Here is a 15996-nt window from a genome sequence, read left to right as displayed (position 1 = left end):
AGTTTGGTAACTTCATACACTGCAAAAGCACATTAGGTTGGCTATTACAAGAAAATGCAAAACAAGGTGGGGGGGGGGGGAATCCAAACCCCTCCAGTGATTCCTATTGAAGAGTAAATAATATCTGGATATTTACATCTTCTCTTTGGCTCCATAGTTTAACATTGCAAATGGTCGATTCAGGTTGATGGTTTGCTAAAAGCAGTACAAAGAACAAGCATTTCTTTACATTTAATTTTTCTTTTGTAATTGTTCATCAGTTAAATTGTTCTTTTATTTTCAGAAAAAAAAAAAAAGGAGGAAAATTGGTTACCAGAATTTTCACTTTTCCAAGCTGCAGAATCATTACCATTCAACTGCTCAATCTATACCCAAGAAAACAACCAAACTGCAAACATTCATGGCTCTTACAGGCTGTTGTAATCACCAAAAGAAAGTTATTTTGAATCCAATAGAAAATAATTTATGTGAACAATGACCTCCAAGATTTTAGAAACATAATTAGTGAGGAAAGGTTAAAAAGATCAGCACTGTACTAGCAATAAGAAATTTTAAAAGTATAGATATCTTTCATGACTAGAATAGGCATAAAACTGGTGGCTTACAGATGGTTACCCCATCCCAATGTATTTCCCAGTGTAATGGTGACTGCACACATTAAAAGATCAATGATAGATAAATGGAGTCTCAGGGAATTACCAGCATGTCCTTTGGTTTCTGGGATTTACTCGGACACCAAGATTCAAACTCAAAGCTTAAAACTATTTAAAGAGTGATCAATTTGCTAACAAGAGATCAGATGGGATTTTCTGAGGACAGAATACCAGAAAGACAGCATTTTATTTTCAATACATCAACACACTAACTGGAAAAGCAGATGAATTTGTACAGCAAGAGCAAAAAAGGACAAAAGTCATAACATTTAATTAATTTAAATTATTTTGTCAACAAGAGCAAGTGGGTGTTTTTCCTAATGAAATTAGAGAGTGTTGGAGGGGACAGGACAGGCTCAGCTGATACATTTAAAAATATTAAATTTACACAAGTCACAACATTTGGATTTGAATCTAATTTTCATATATTCCAGCTTTTGAGACTTTGGCAATGTTAACATCTGTGCTTTAAATTCAGGGTACTGTAAGGCTAGAAAGACATCATATTCTGCAGATCCAATAGTAAGTTGCTTGAATTCTACAACAGCGTAGGTAAAACAATGCAGAAAAGTTAACAATTTACCCAAACTTTAACCCAAACTAAGGGCAGGTAGGAATCTTGGAGAGCCTGAGTACACCTCACTGCTGTTTTCCATCTTGATCCAGAATTAAAAGTGAACAAAGCAAGTTTGATCCCAGAAATATTTGCAGCTAGGACTGAAAGCAGAGTTCACTTTTTTTAAGCTCTTACAGTCTAACAAAAAAGCTTTTATCCCAGAACAAGCAGCTCAGCTGTGTGGATCAGAAAGCTTCTTTCTCTGGCTCTGTGGAAAGCAATGAGAAATTTGTCCCTTATTTCAGAGTAACCAAACTTCAGCCCAAAGTTCTGATGTGGGAAATACCAGTAAACTCCTTAGTATAAGGTTATAGACTGCATGGCAGGCCTGAGAAACACCAAAAGTATCAACAACAAAAACCTTTCATTCACAAAGATTTTATGAAGAAATTCTTTAAACAGAATAAATGCTTAGCTCACGTTTCCTAGCCTTCTCCTCAGCTCAGTTTAGGCCCCATTTTCCTAATTTCTGACTGGACATTTTTGCCAGATTCTGAACTCCAGAAAAAAAAACAGTGCTAAAACCCAAGGTATAGGATTCATTCAAGTGTTTCTCAACATCCAAAACTGCATCATCCAAGACCTCTATATGAAGCCCTTCTCTTGTCTGCTCAAGACAAGACAAAACCTCAAAGGGAGCACTACAGCAAGGCTGCCTAAGAACGGGGCCAGATCCTACAAGCAACCTCCTTTAGACGGGATGCATGGGAAAGAATGATGAGCAGGAAATTAAAGCAAAGGAGCCACCCACCACTTAAAATGAACCCAGAAAAAGGGAAATTTCAAGGATTTGTAAATAAAATAGGTTTCCTGGATCAAAGCATTGTAGAGGGGATGCAAAAATCTTTGACCTTTAGGTAGCCAGTACAAAATCCAGCTGAGGTCAGGAGGGACAAAAGGTTATCATCCTCTAATGACTTTCACAAACTTTATTAAAGTCTCCATCAAACTTTTTATGTCCAAGTGCATAACCCTAGCTACCACTGGAGACAACAGCAAAACTCATATTGACTAAGAACGGAGCCAGCCTTATATGCCTATATTCATAAACAGGCATCATGACAATGACCAGAGATAAGGTTATTTAAAAAAAAAAAAAAAAGCGCTGAATACACTCCAGATGTAAAGAGATTCTGGATCTAGACATTTCATAGCTATAGCTGCAACTTAATGAAGAGTTTTGCTGGGAAGGTGAAGAAAAAACAAGCAACAAAAAAGGAAGCAAGGCCCAAACTATTTAAATGCAAAGAATTAGACTGTCCAAAGAAGGACAAGCACCACTGAGCAGACTAGAGAAAAACACTTGGGCTGGTGAGCGTAAAGCTGTGCTGAATCTCTAGGTGTGAGCACTTTTTTCCCCTTCACTATAAAACAAAAAAAAAAACACCACCAAAAAAAAAAAAACCAACCAAGCAAAACCACTTGTCGTATCAATATGATTTTTAAATCATGTTTCAGCGTGCACATGCAAATCTAAGAAGGAAATGCCATGACAGCGTGTTGATTCAGCAAGAAACAGAGAGAACATTGAGCCTTGGGTGAGCCATAATTCTTTGAGAAATAGATTTGTGTTCATTTACACATTTTTGGCATGAATACACAAAACCTGCAGCATATATTACAAGTCTACCTCTCATCTGGCTGAAAAAGAATTTGCAGCCAAACACATTATACTGTAAAGGCTGCATTATGCCAAGTGGTCCTGATGAACAGATTTCTGCAACCTCTTAGGACCTCACTACTTACCACTCAGGTTTTCTCCTATTGTAAGAAACTGCATGAGCTAAACTTAGAACAGGCAAAATCTAGGAGGAAAAACCCATGGTTATGATTTATTTAAAAGAAAACTGAGAAAGTTGGTAACCAAGACTTCTGAAAAATCCTGGCCTTTAAAAAGTGTAACATTTCAGCCTCCCACCCAGCTAAAGATCCTTCCACACTTCATGGGAAAATACACATCTCTTCCCCTCTACTTTCTCTGTGTTATTAAATGACAAGTGGCATACTTTATAACTCCTGCCACTAACACAAACTGAAGCAAAAAGATTCTTAAAGGCTCATAAGAGTAAGAGCTGGCACAGAGACTTGCTACATTTCCTCAATAATTTTGTGTAGTGCGAGCATTTTCTTGAATAACAACTTGAGTGTTCAAGATAAAACCAAGTCCTTCACTAGCTTAGGCCCAGGATTTAGTCTTTACAGGAAATCTGAATATCTTGGAATTTGCCGCACGTATGAAAACACATTTAAAATCAGTTTCCAGCAACTTAGAAGTTAAATATATATATATACGTATATGTGGGTTTCTTCCTACATTTTCACTTTGAAATTAAAAAACTGAACTTGCCATTATAATAACCATGGTTACAGATTTGGTATTTTTTCTCTAGAAAAATTCTAAGAGAGTGAGCACATATCTTTTGTTGGAAAACTCTTTAATAAACAACATACATCAATGGAAAAATATTCCAAAGAATTGCATCAATCTACACCAACCAGATGTTCATTCACAGACAGGGAGAATTAAAAAAAAAAAAAAAAAAACCCAGACTAAAAGACCAGCTTTGTTGCTAGAAACCTTGAAAATATGAAAGTGTAAACTATAATATCTTTTTAATTATTTATTGATGTTTGAAACCAAAGTATGGGTTGTCATTTATATGCTGAACTGTTTACAGTACTTGTCTTTCCTGAACATCTGAAGACCTCTTGAGAAACCAATGGGAGAAAACCAGAAAACAGAACTTCATTCCCAGCATTCCTTTAAGTTTGTTGCAGGAGATAACACAGACCTATTTGTGCAAAATCTCACTAATTTTCAATAGTTTCCTATGGAAATGACAGCTTATAGTGACACGAGACATCTGACATGAGATCTGCATCATACTGTGGGCTTCGGAAGTGGCCACGGTAGCTGAAGAACGTCTGGACTGGATCCTCTCAAGATCTATTACATTTGCAAAACCTGTATGTAGCTTGGGATCCACTCACCCCATGCAGCCCAGTAACCAATACTCCAGCAGTCAATGAATGGAAGAACCACCAGAAATTCCTCAGATAAGACCCTACCACTTCTCTATCTGGAGAACCCCTGAAGCTTCCTGCCTCCGTTTCACTTCGCTTTAAATGCAAAGGATAACAGCAACTGCTCCAAAGGCTTCAAATGCATAAACTAGGACCAGGAAAAATAAAGCTCCACAGAGAGAAAAAGCTGTTCGCCTTTTCCAGTGTAGAGGAGTCCTAAATGCTCACTGCTATTTGGTACCTTCTCATAGATAAGTTTCTCTTCTGCTGTCTTCCTGACCAGTCTCAGTCAGGTCATTTGTCAAAATAATTGCTTTAAAGACAGGCATTCTTAGGCAATCTGTTCCCTCTCCGTATTTCCCATTACAGTCATTGAAAGTTATGCATGCAGATGAAAATGATAAACAGACCTCTTGTGCTCTCAGAATATTCCTTTTTTAAACAAACACTGAAATCTCCAACAGCAAACGTGGCTGAGTCCAGTTCAATCTCCACGTAAAAAAAATATAATGGCAATACCAGTGTCAAGCAAGTGATTTCAATTCATTGTTTACCAAGAAAGTTTCAGTGCTGATTAAACAGTCAGCTTAAGGTCCAGAAACCTATTCAGCAATTGTACCTGTGGTGCCAAATGAAGACAAACATTACCACAGTTGCCAAGTCCCGCAAATAGGGCCCACCTCCTTCTTTCTACTATTGAGAGATAAAAATTAATTTGACACAAGCAAGTGTGAATAACTGCTGAACTTACCCAACACGCAATTCACACCAAACTACCCGAAAAAAAGTTAAGTAGAAATATTCTTATGCAAGACTGCAAAAGATGTATATAATCAAGTCAAGTGAAATATAGCCAGCGTTTGAGCTTTTGGCAAGTACTTGCCCTATCCCTCGGCCCACATGCATCATTGTGAAAGAGAGTGAACACAATACTTGCCACCAGGTCCAGCATCCTCTTCATTTTTGAGCAGGAATGTTTGTCCTCAGGTGTTACGAACCATCACTTTGTCATTGTGGACACACTACTCCTTGACAGGACAATCAGAGCCACCTGTCCTCTTGGGACTGACATCACTCTCCTTTACCAAGGGACCCCATCTCCATTGCCCAGCAGACAGAGCAGTCCCTGCAGCCCCCTTGGTCCCTTAGCTTAGGATAGAGCAATTGAGGGATCATGGCTTTCAAGGTGGATTATAAAAGCTCTGAGTAAAGTAAGCCACATAAACGACAAGAGTTTCCCTCTGCTTTCCCTGCTTTTTATGGCTTCTTACTCCTTATAAACAAGGAAACAGCCAAGTGCTGTCCTCTTTGAAGAGGATAATTACCAGGCATATTGGATGGCCACCTCTGCTGTAGGGCTTACTTATGGACATGGCTAAAACAAGACAGACCTAAAATCATCTTAACATGTTTCTCCATTACAACGCTGCCTTGCTTAGATATAAAATAAAAAATTGGGCATGAGGTATCACGATATTATGACTAGCAAAATGTTCAAGTATTATGTTAGTAAGTACAAGTAGATGAAAGAGTGCATTCCCTCAGAAGCTAAAGCATTTGACAAGATATATACATTTAAACAAAAGGTTCATTTGAAGGTATAAAAGAAAATGTGCTTTTTTATTTCATTCCAAAAGCATTCCAAATACTTTTATCAGCAATATCAAGATGAAACAATGAGACAACATAAAAACAAAAAAGATCATTTCAGTCACAAGTCTGTGACCTCTCAGTACATTTCTGCACTTAGCCTGTATTTTATTAGGTTCCTGTATAGTTTGCAATGCACTACAGTGACAGAATTTGGCCCTCAATAGTATTCTAAGCTTCCAGCTGATGTCTGGTGATATCAGTGAAAGGACTTCTGCCAACTTCAGTGATCCTGGAAATAGTATTGGGATATCCATACATATGAATGTATTGGTAAAATAAACCTTTAAAAAACTTACATACTGCTAGAAAAAATTGCCTGGGCTTCAGAGAACATAAATAATCTGCTATGAAGTGGCGTTAACAGTGCTATTCCTTAATTAATTGTAATTAAATAGCTGGAACTAAAGGCTAACTGCTAAAAAGAAAATCAGCGATCATTTTTCGAAGAGAAGTTCTAGAGGTTCTCTAGAAACTCATCATTAAGCTAAAAGATTCACTTGATTTAAAAAAAAAAAAAAAAAAAAGACACCAACATTCTGATGAGTTCATGGTGCGTTTTAATATGTTGCATGCACTTGAATTCACTCTGGTTTGTGTGTGAACACAATTGTTTTATTGGTGATTCCCCCTTTCAATTATCGAATTTATACCACCATTGACATGGTTTAGTGTGAGGTGTCCCTGCCCATGGCTGGGGGGTTGGAACTAGATGATCTTAGGGTCCTTTCCAACCCTAACTATTCTATGATTTTATGATTCAGAGAGATATCAAACAACCAGATCTCTGTGGGTGCTTTCCTCTCTCCCCATGACTTATAAATCCCCTTACATGATACTTTTCAGACACCGAACGACTTGGTCATCCTGGTATATTTATATCAGCTTTGATGATGTGATCTAGTTGCTGACAGCTTGCTTGTGTTAAACAGACTTCAATTTCAGCCTCAGGTCAGCTTTGCATCTGCTGGTGTAGACTCTGTTCTGCTCCAAACCTTCAAGAAAACTGCAGGTGTCATTTAAATATTAACAAACCTTCAAGCGAGAATTATGTGTTGGTATCATCTCAATTATATTTACTTTCCTCATCACACATGTTTCAATGTCCTTTTCCTGCTGTGCCACTAAGTTCTATGCAGAAAGTTCAATCTGCCTTGCAAGGCAGCTCCCGCTACTTTTTCTTAATCTGGCTACTGCCATAAAACACAATAAAGAGTTTCTATAAATACATTATCAACAAAAGGAGGGCTAAGGAGAATCTCCATCCTTTATTGGATGTGGGGGGAAAAGAGTGACAAAGGACGAAAAGGCTGAGATACTTAATGCCTCTGCCTCAGCCTTTAATAGTAAGGCCAGTTGTTGTTCGGGTACCCAGCCCCCCAGGCTGGAAAACAGGGAAGGGAAGCAGAATGAAGCCCCCGTAATCCAAGGGGAAATCATTAGTGTCCCGCTACATCACTTAGACACACACAAGTATGGGGCCCGATGGGATCCACCCAAGGCTACCGAGGAAGCTAGCGGAAGTGCTCACTGAGCCACTTTCAATCATTTATCAGTAGTCCTGACTAACTGAGAAGGTCTCAGTTGACTGAAGTTAGCAAATGTGACACCCATCTACAAGAAGGGCTTGAAGGAGGATAAGGAACTACAGGGTCATCAGCCTCACCTTGGTGATCATCTTGAGTGACATCATGCAGCATCTACAGGACAACCAGGTGACCAGGCCCAGTCAGCATGGGTTTATGAAAGGCGGATCCTGCTTGATTAACCTCGTGGTGGACTTGGCAGTGCTAGGTTAATGGGTTGACTTGATGTTCTTAAAGGTCTTTTCCAACCTAAATGAGTCTATTAATCTGTTGGTCATTTTATTCCACCTATTTCCCCTCTGTGACATGCAGGTTAGTTCATACCTCTAAAGCAGGATTTTCTTTGTTAGTTGCATACAAGGTAACGAGCACAGTTATAAATGACTGCTTTTGGGGGAATTTCTAACTTCACAATAGTCCTCATAAGCACTTGGGGTACCATTCTAAAATACATTCCCTTCAATTTTTTCACACAGGACCAGACATGCCACAGGGGCATTCTGAAATATTATAAGTTATTCTAAAGAGATAAAAAATGAAAAAAGCTGAAACCATCCCAAATGTTCCCATGCATGTTTGAGTCTACTGAAAATTCTTGAGATTCTCCCAGAAAACAGTGTTCTACCAACACAGGGTCATGGTCTTTGGCCTCTGCATTGCCCCAAGCATATTTACCATTATTATAAGACCTGTCATTCATCTCTTTAGATCTCTGACAGGAAAAAAAAGTTTAGCCGTTTTATCTATTTAGACAATATCTTGATACAGAAACAAGCACTCCCGTGCCTGTGTGTCAGCTACAGAACATCTGTGCTTTTGTGCTGGTGATTTTGTGACACTTTAATACACAAAGAAAAACCTTTTCCAACTTTTTCAGAAAGATTTTTTAAGTGCATCGTAAAAATACAGTGAATGCAACATCTTTAAATGTCTCTGGTACAAGAGGAAAATTGTGCATAGCACTTTTGAGGCAGTAACATTTCAGTTTTCTTGTGTTGTTTGACATTTTAAGGCAATGATCTTTTGGGGGTCTTCTAAGCACTCCTGCAAAATAAATAACCGGTACACTGATACGGTACATGTAAAATACCAGTCATGTCCAAGGCCAGACTCTCTGCAGACATACATCAGTTTGGTCACTTGGGTAGATGCTCAGTTCGCTTAGTGAAGACCAGTGCACTGACAACACTGATTCAGTGCTCCAACTTAAAGACTATGCTACACATGTTGAAAATACAATATGTGTGAGAGATACAGAATGAAGGATAACAGTAACATTCAGGAACCCTAGCAATGTGTTTCAAAGTATATTGAATTACTTTAATCTCAATGCCCGTGCATAATTCTTATCATTTGCATATATTCTTAAAGTATAAAGAACTATGCATGCAAGTCCAAGTGAGCCTCATTATTCAAAGCCATTAGCCTTTGATTTCTCTTGGACTTTCAGTCCTGAGGCCATAAGCCTGCCATGAGCTCTAACAACTTAAAGCTGACTTGTGAATCTAGGACTTGTTCCTTGGATCAAAGCCAATACCCTTTTCCTGAAGGATGGAACAAGAGAGACAGAAAGTACAGAGAGACCCATTTTGTCCCCGCCTTTACCATCACCAACACAGCTCTGCCCATACTTCAGGATCACAAGATAGGAAAATTACCAACACTTTCAACCTTTCCTTTCTGAACCCATCCACTGGATCCTGGCACCAACCTACTCAGAGAAAAAACATGGGAACGTTATTCCAGAGGTGGGAGAGAAATTACATTCATTTAGTCTTTTACCCGGAATTAATCTCATGCCCACTAGGACAGGCTGAACAAATCTCTGGGATTTAGTCACAGATGATAATGGTAGATTGCACATGGTGGCTACTTATCCCAAATCCAGCTGTAGAACTTGAAGCAGCTTCTTCCTACAGCCACCTTTAAGTGCTGCAAAAGCACCCTCAGAGCAGCAGAAATTACTCTTGGTAGCTCCACAGCCAGTTGACCAAACAAAACCACATCTACCATGCAAGTCCGCACGCTTGCATGTCTCTGCTTGGTGTTTAGGTATTTCTGCAGCAGAAAGATGAATAAGGAGAGGAGGTCTACAGTTTTGTTTTGTTATTGTTTGAAGGCTTGAGAGGATAAAGAGCCATCAGCTACAGGATTACGGGGCCATAAGAAATGGTGGGAAAGAGAAGGGGGTTGTTACAGATCTAGCAGGGAGAATAGGTATCAGATACAACTTAAAAACATAAAAGCAAGGTGGATCACAAAAAGAAAACTTTCAAGTGTTAAAGGCTAAAACAGGTGATGTAACCTCCCTCAGAAGTCAAAATGTGAGGCAGAAATCAGGCACAGTTAGGGAACAGAAACAAATCAACAATAGAAAATTGTCTCATATCAAAGATTCAGAGAAAAATGAGAAATAAAGAGAAGCAAAATCTGAAATTTGAAAGCAAAGAAAATTCAAAAGAAAAGATACAAGTAAAATGGTCTTCCAAACTTATTCTCTGCCATTTTCTCATATTTTTAAATTATGAGTCAGACTGTGACACTTCAAGGCATACACAAGACTGATCTTCATCTCACACATTCTTCTTAGGCAAATTACCCATTTCTCCTCAAAAGACTTTAAAAGAGCATAATTTTTGTTGATCTGATCTATCACTATAATTCTTAAAGGATGTGTGTAAATCACTGCATGCATACTGCTCCATAAATAATGGGAAAGAGGGATCAGCTCACCTCCTGTGAGCAAGGAGAGCCACATCAAACGCAGAAGAGAAGGACATGCTGCTGCATCTCAGCTAAACTGTTATGCAATAGCTGAGATGATGCAAGATCAGGCTTGAAAGTGGGAGCCAGGCTTCCTATTCCCCATCCTGAGAGATGCAGAGCATTGCGGAGGTATCTGGTGAATCTCCAGGGATAAGGTTCAAGCCTTGTCACTACAAATCACCCTCTGCCAAGCAATTTGTGCAGCAGCTTATAACAGCAGTTAAACAAAGGAGTCATGGGGCCATCCTCCGGACTGAGGGCAAGGCAGTTGCTACTGGGGAGAGGAGACTGGGAGATAAAAGCAAAGCAAACATGCCAAAGTTAATAGGGCAGAAAAGGCTCAACCTCCCTCCGATCTCGGCTGCGTAGCAGGAAAAGACAGAGCATAGGCTCTGAACGGGTAAATACGTGAGGGCATTGGCATGAAGCAGTCACACTGACATCCGTCATCTTGTTTCAGTGCTCACCCAAACAGGTGGGGTTTTCAGCCGCTCTCTGGAGGCCGGATGCTTGCATTCGTGCCATTGGGCTCTGTGCGGGAGTGACTTTCTGCAGACTTAATACAGCAACTGTAAATTGATTTACACAGGGAAAGCTATATTTATAGCAGAAATAGAAAGTATTTATCACAGGTCAGATTGCTTTCTGCTACCATGATGTAATCACCACCATTATTATGCAAGAAGAGATTTTTGTCTTAAAGTCTTTAAAATGAAACCTTAGAGGTTGCTGGAAATGATGGAAAGAATTGAAAATGTGATGTTTTGGAGAACATTAGCCTGTTGCTCCTGGGACATTCTGTAATTGCTCTGACTATTTTCCAAAGTGCAGAATACAGTTTCAGAGCACTTGGGGCAGGTTTTTCCACTTTTGGTAACCAGAATCAAGTTGTGTTCCAAAAAAGTAAGGATGTGCCTGAGGTGCTTTCTCTGCAATAAACAATACTCCTATTTTATATGCGACTCCGGATGCATTGCCTATCTTTTTGCTCTTTTTCTCTCCTAAAAGCTGTGTAGAGAGAAGTCTCTCATCCCTGGCAAACAGATAGTTCTTCAAAAAAATTTCATAGTACACCCTATGATTCACCAGGCATACTTGGATGAAGCCAAGCATCCACGTACTTAGAATGGCATTTTGCAAAGTATGTGAAGATTAAGACAACTTAACTGGGCCCACTAGCCACATTAATAAAGACCATGACCTACAGACCTTACAAGACCAACCCACATGAATCCTTGAAAGGCAGACCCAGCACCTTGTACCATACCCACTGTGCCAATCACTGTGCTGTCGGGTACCCAACCAGATTTAAGATCTCTCAGGGATACCTCTGGCTGCTACTCAGACATACTCAGTACCAATATAGGAAACAAAGACCTTAACATTCCTTATACCCTCTGTATATGTCTACAGAGACACACAAGAAGATAGCAGGCTCTGGATGGACCTCCAGGTGCTGAAGAATTCTTGGTTTCCACCAGCTCAGCCAACAAAAGTACTCTAAGCAGCACAGCAAAGAGACCAAGTGGAGGGGAGGCACATCAGGGTGGTGGGCTGAGCCACGTCAATGACCATAGATATTCCATAAAGGTGCAGTTGTTGCATGTTGGTAGATGCTGCATCTCCATGCTTCCTCCCACAGCAAGGCTACATCCATAGCTGTAGGCAAGAGGTTTTCTGAGGTGCCAGATTGGAGGAGGAGCAGCTGAGGGCCTGAGAGTAAGAAGGTATTTTTTTAGCCCTTGATCTTTCAGGGATTTACTTGTGTGTGAAAAGCAGAGATCACTCTAAGCCTGATGGAGCGAAATAAGCTTGGGGCTTAAGGGAGTGGTTTCACATTAGAAGAGGTTATGAATGAAATGAGGGGGATCCTAGCCTAAGCAACAGGTATATACTATTAAGAGTATTTTAACTAAATATTGGGCTGAAATGAATGAGGTTGATAACAAAGGAGTTGCAAAGTAGCCTCCTACCCTTCACCTGCAACTAGGTGGTTTAGAATCTGAAGGGGGGGGTTCCCCCCTGAAAATGGAAGGCAATGGGAAAGGTTGCCTTCCTTGCTTGCCAGGAGGATTTAGCAAATTTGGTTACTGCAGGCTTTATCAGCATGGCACAGTTAAGGTCACTAATTTTTTTCAGGAAAAGGGAAACTTCTGGGTACATTTCTTAAAGCTTTTAAGAACTGAGTCAGGGATACAATTTCAAAGTCATTAAGAAGAAACGTCAGGAATTTTGGCAGTCTTGTAGACCCTGATCCAATAAATTAGACAACTGCAGTGAGCATTCCTCTTTTCTACTGTTATTTTTTAAAATGGTTTATAATAAGGAGGAGAAATTGAAATACCAGGCCAAAAATTCTAAGCTTGTTCCAAGATTTTACATTAAAGCTTTCACTTTTTGTATTAATATTGAATTGTTCAAATCCTATTCTCATGTTGATTCAACCACTGTTTCTACTTATATGAAAAAATTACAAGGCATATAAATATTACATACTGAATTGGCTAAACTGTGACGCATACGAGATGTTGAAACAGGAGATAAAATATTTCAAAAGGTGTCAAAAAGAAACGTTTTCCATCAAATTTTGTCACAAAGGACAAGTTCTGATAAGATATTTAGATTTGAGATGATGATTTTAGATAGACAATATACTCTCAAGTTCTGGTATTTATTGCAGTACTGTAGTACTGGAAACAGTATTTTTTTCCAAAATCAAATAAAAAAAAAAGATGATACAGGTTTAGTAATAAAATACAAGTTTACATATTTTGTTTTTGCGGTTACATACTGTGCCATAAACCTGGCATGTTCTGATAAATGTAGTTAAAATACTAAAGTCACTTATTTAAATTATGCATTAAAAAAAACAATAGATATTTAAAAGGAGCAAAAACTGAACCTATGACAAGAAGTTTTAGCCAATCAACCCTTTTCCTCAAGGAACAGGGTTGAGTGTATTACACAGATATTTTTGAGCTGCACTTTAGTTATAAACTGTTCAAAGGTTTTTTTGTGGGTCCAGTAATTCATTTGATGATACCACCATCACTCATCATTGCTCAAAATTCCTGTCTAAATTGCTTAATACTAAACCAGAAGTGCTACCCAAAACCCACTAGTGAACTATATTGTTCCAGGGATGGATTAGGTACCATTCAAGGAAACCCAGGGAACCTCTAAGGCTAGAACAACATTCTTCTCAACAAGCAGTGTTATTTTCAATTATTTACCTTAGTACCACTATGATACGGAAACAGAACCTGTAATATTCATCATTTGGATTCCACATATAATATTGATCATTTAGAAAATTTTACACTGGTCCTGTAAGCACGTGACAAAAACATGAGTGTGGTGTTATTTTCTAAAGCTGATCACCCCCACCCTTTGACTCTTCTTGTCTATAAGATATGGGCATAGCCTTTTTTGTAGCGACAGAGAACTGCAAGGGGCTGTTATATGACATGTAAAAAGATTCAGAAACTGAAAATAATCCTTGAGTGTTTAAAGTCTAAAGGCCAGTCTCTGAGTACATGAGCATGCAATTAACATCGACTTCAGCTGATGCTGTGAGTGAGACACAAAGAGACACTTTAACCCCATAGTACGAGGACTTCTCTGCAGGTAAACTGCTGTGGAAGAGACTTTCAAAGCAAAATCTGGCTTCCATCCTCTACAACTGAGGCTATTGATTTTAAGAGAACTAAAACATCAGGCCCCACCATGTAAATTATTGTTTGCAGAGATTTCACTTAATGTTGCACTTCAGAAGGGCCTTACAGGATAAAAAACAAAAAAGAAAAATGCCTTCATAGAACAAACATGCACAATTCTTTTTTTGCACTGAAACAAAGCTTTTATCATAATTTAATTAACGTGTTACCTTGGGGCAACAGAGCAGTTCAGAAAAAGGTAGAAGGAAATTAAAAGGGCAACAGAGCAATCTTACTGAATATTTCTCTAAAGGAAAAACATTAAGGGACTCTAACAAAAGTTTATCCTTTAAGGAGAGATAAAAGAATTCATTCAAGCTGACCAAATATTTTTTTTTTATTTCATATGATAAGTAAAAATGAGGCAAAATCTGAAGACAAGCAGTCATTTTACGACATGAATAGTTTACCAGCAAAGTTAAAAATGTATATATACATGTAAATATGAATGCTTTTTATTTTTGCTACGTAGAAGCTCTTTTCAGAAGAGAGGGAAAGTTATATTTTCATTGGGATACACATCAGCTGTATTTTTTTTTATGGCCTAACTTCAGGGTTTGTTTTGTTCCTCATGACACAGCACTGCCGTGCCTGCATTGCTCATTTCCTGCTGTAGAAACCCCCGCATCGACACTTCCCAGCACCCATGTTTTCTGGGCAGTCTCACGCTCAGACCAGGACTTTGAATCCCCAGGCGTGGAAATGTTCTGACCCAGGGATTAGCTTGGGTCCATGACAAAGAGACAAAATATAGATGTGGATAGCTTCTCAGAGCCCATCAGTAGCATTAATTTGTTTGCCTGCCTATTTATCCTCACTTGGGTTGACCAGCAAAACATCAAGACAAAGCAAACATGGATTCTGCTGTTGTTACTCATCCAGCACCAATTGCTATTGCACTGTTCCCACTGTGCCTAAATCTAAAATACTTAGCTTAACTCACAGCATGGGCTATAACAAAAAGCAGATGTAGACGCTGCCACCTTTTGGTGATAGCCAATGGGTTATTACACATTCCCCAAATTCTCTAACATTACACCTGTCTCCCAAAGTGGTTCTGGCACACAGAGACTCTTCGGCTCCTGACAAGCCCAGGAGGCAGGCAGAGCTTGTCTTCTAAGACTACAGATATTTGTAAATTACAGTTTAAAATACACAGGTATTCGTAAATATCTGTAATACAGAGACTTGTAAGTTACAGTTTTTCTAAAGCCATCTTGCTGTGGCAGGAGCTGCTACAGTGTTTTTGATTTCCTTCTGGTGAGCAAAGAGAATGGTTGCAGCACAAGCCCACCCCAACAGCTTGTTTCAAGGTCTTGGAATGAAGGGAAGTCAAATTCTTTAGCCCCTAGCCCTCAGCTCATTAGTAGCAACTTCTAAGAACAACCTTATTGTGTTTTTTCCTACAAGTTTGCCCAAGGTATCCCAAGACGAAAGGGCAGAGACACCCCTTAGACAGCAGAAAGCTGTTGGGGAGGACCTTTTCCACCTTTGTGAAGTGAAAGGACCCCCCTGCCATCCATACCCATATACAGCGTGGCCAGGAGGAGGTTTGTAGCAAGTCACTGGTAGACTGCCAGCAACCCCACTCTGGGGCACCCCCAGCACCCCAGCTTTTCAGAAGACAGTGCTCTACTGGGAACCTCACTCCTCCTTGCTGCACTTGGGATGCTGTGGCTGAGGGAACATCAGTGTTAGAGTGGCCCATGGGGCCTCATGCAGCACCTCCTGAACAGCACTGGAGCTCAGCGCTCAGAAGGTTGACAGAGAAAGGGAGAAGGAAGGGAAAGGAGGAAGATGGCACGCCAGCACTTGGAGCAGCAACATGCTAGCTAAGAGGCCATCCATTTTCCTGGGGGGTATCAGGTGTCCTGCTGTCAGCAGCATGCAACAAAAAGGAGTGTGCCGCTCCTTTCCAGGGCACCAGCAAAGTGCCCTCTGCCACACGTGCCCTCGAGGCCCCAACAGGTAATTCAGCCCTTGCT

This window comes from Strigops habroptila, chromosome 7 (genome assembly GCF_004027225.2).
Source record: "Strigops habroptila isolate Jane chromosome 7, bStrHab1.2.pri, whole genome shotgun sequence".
NCBI classification, from domain to species: Eukaryota; Metazoa; Chordata; class Aves; order Psittaciformes; family Psittacidae; genus Strigops; species Strigops habroptila.
The sequence above is the reverse complement of the archived record's forward strand: the minus strand, read 5'-3'. Positions refer to the sequence as shown.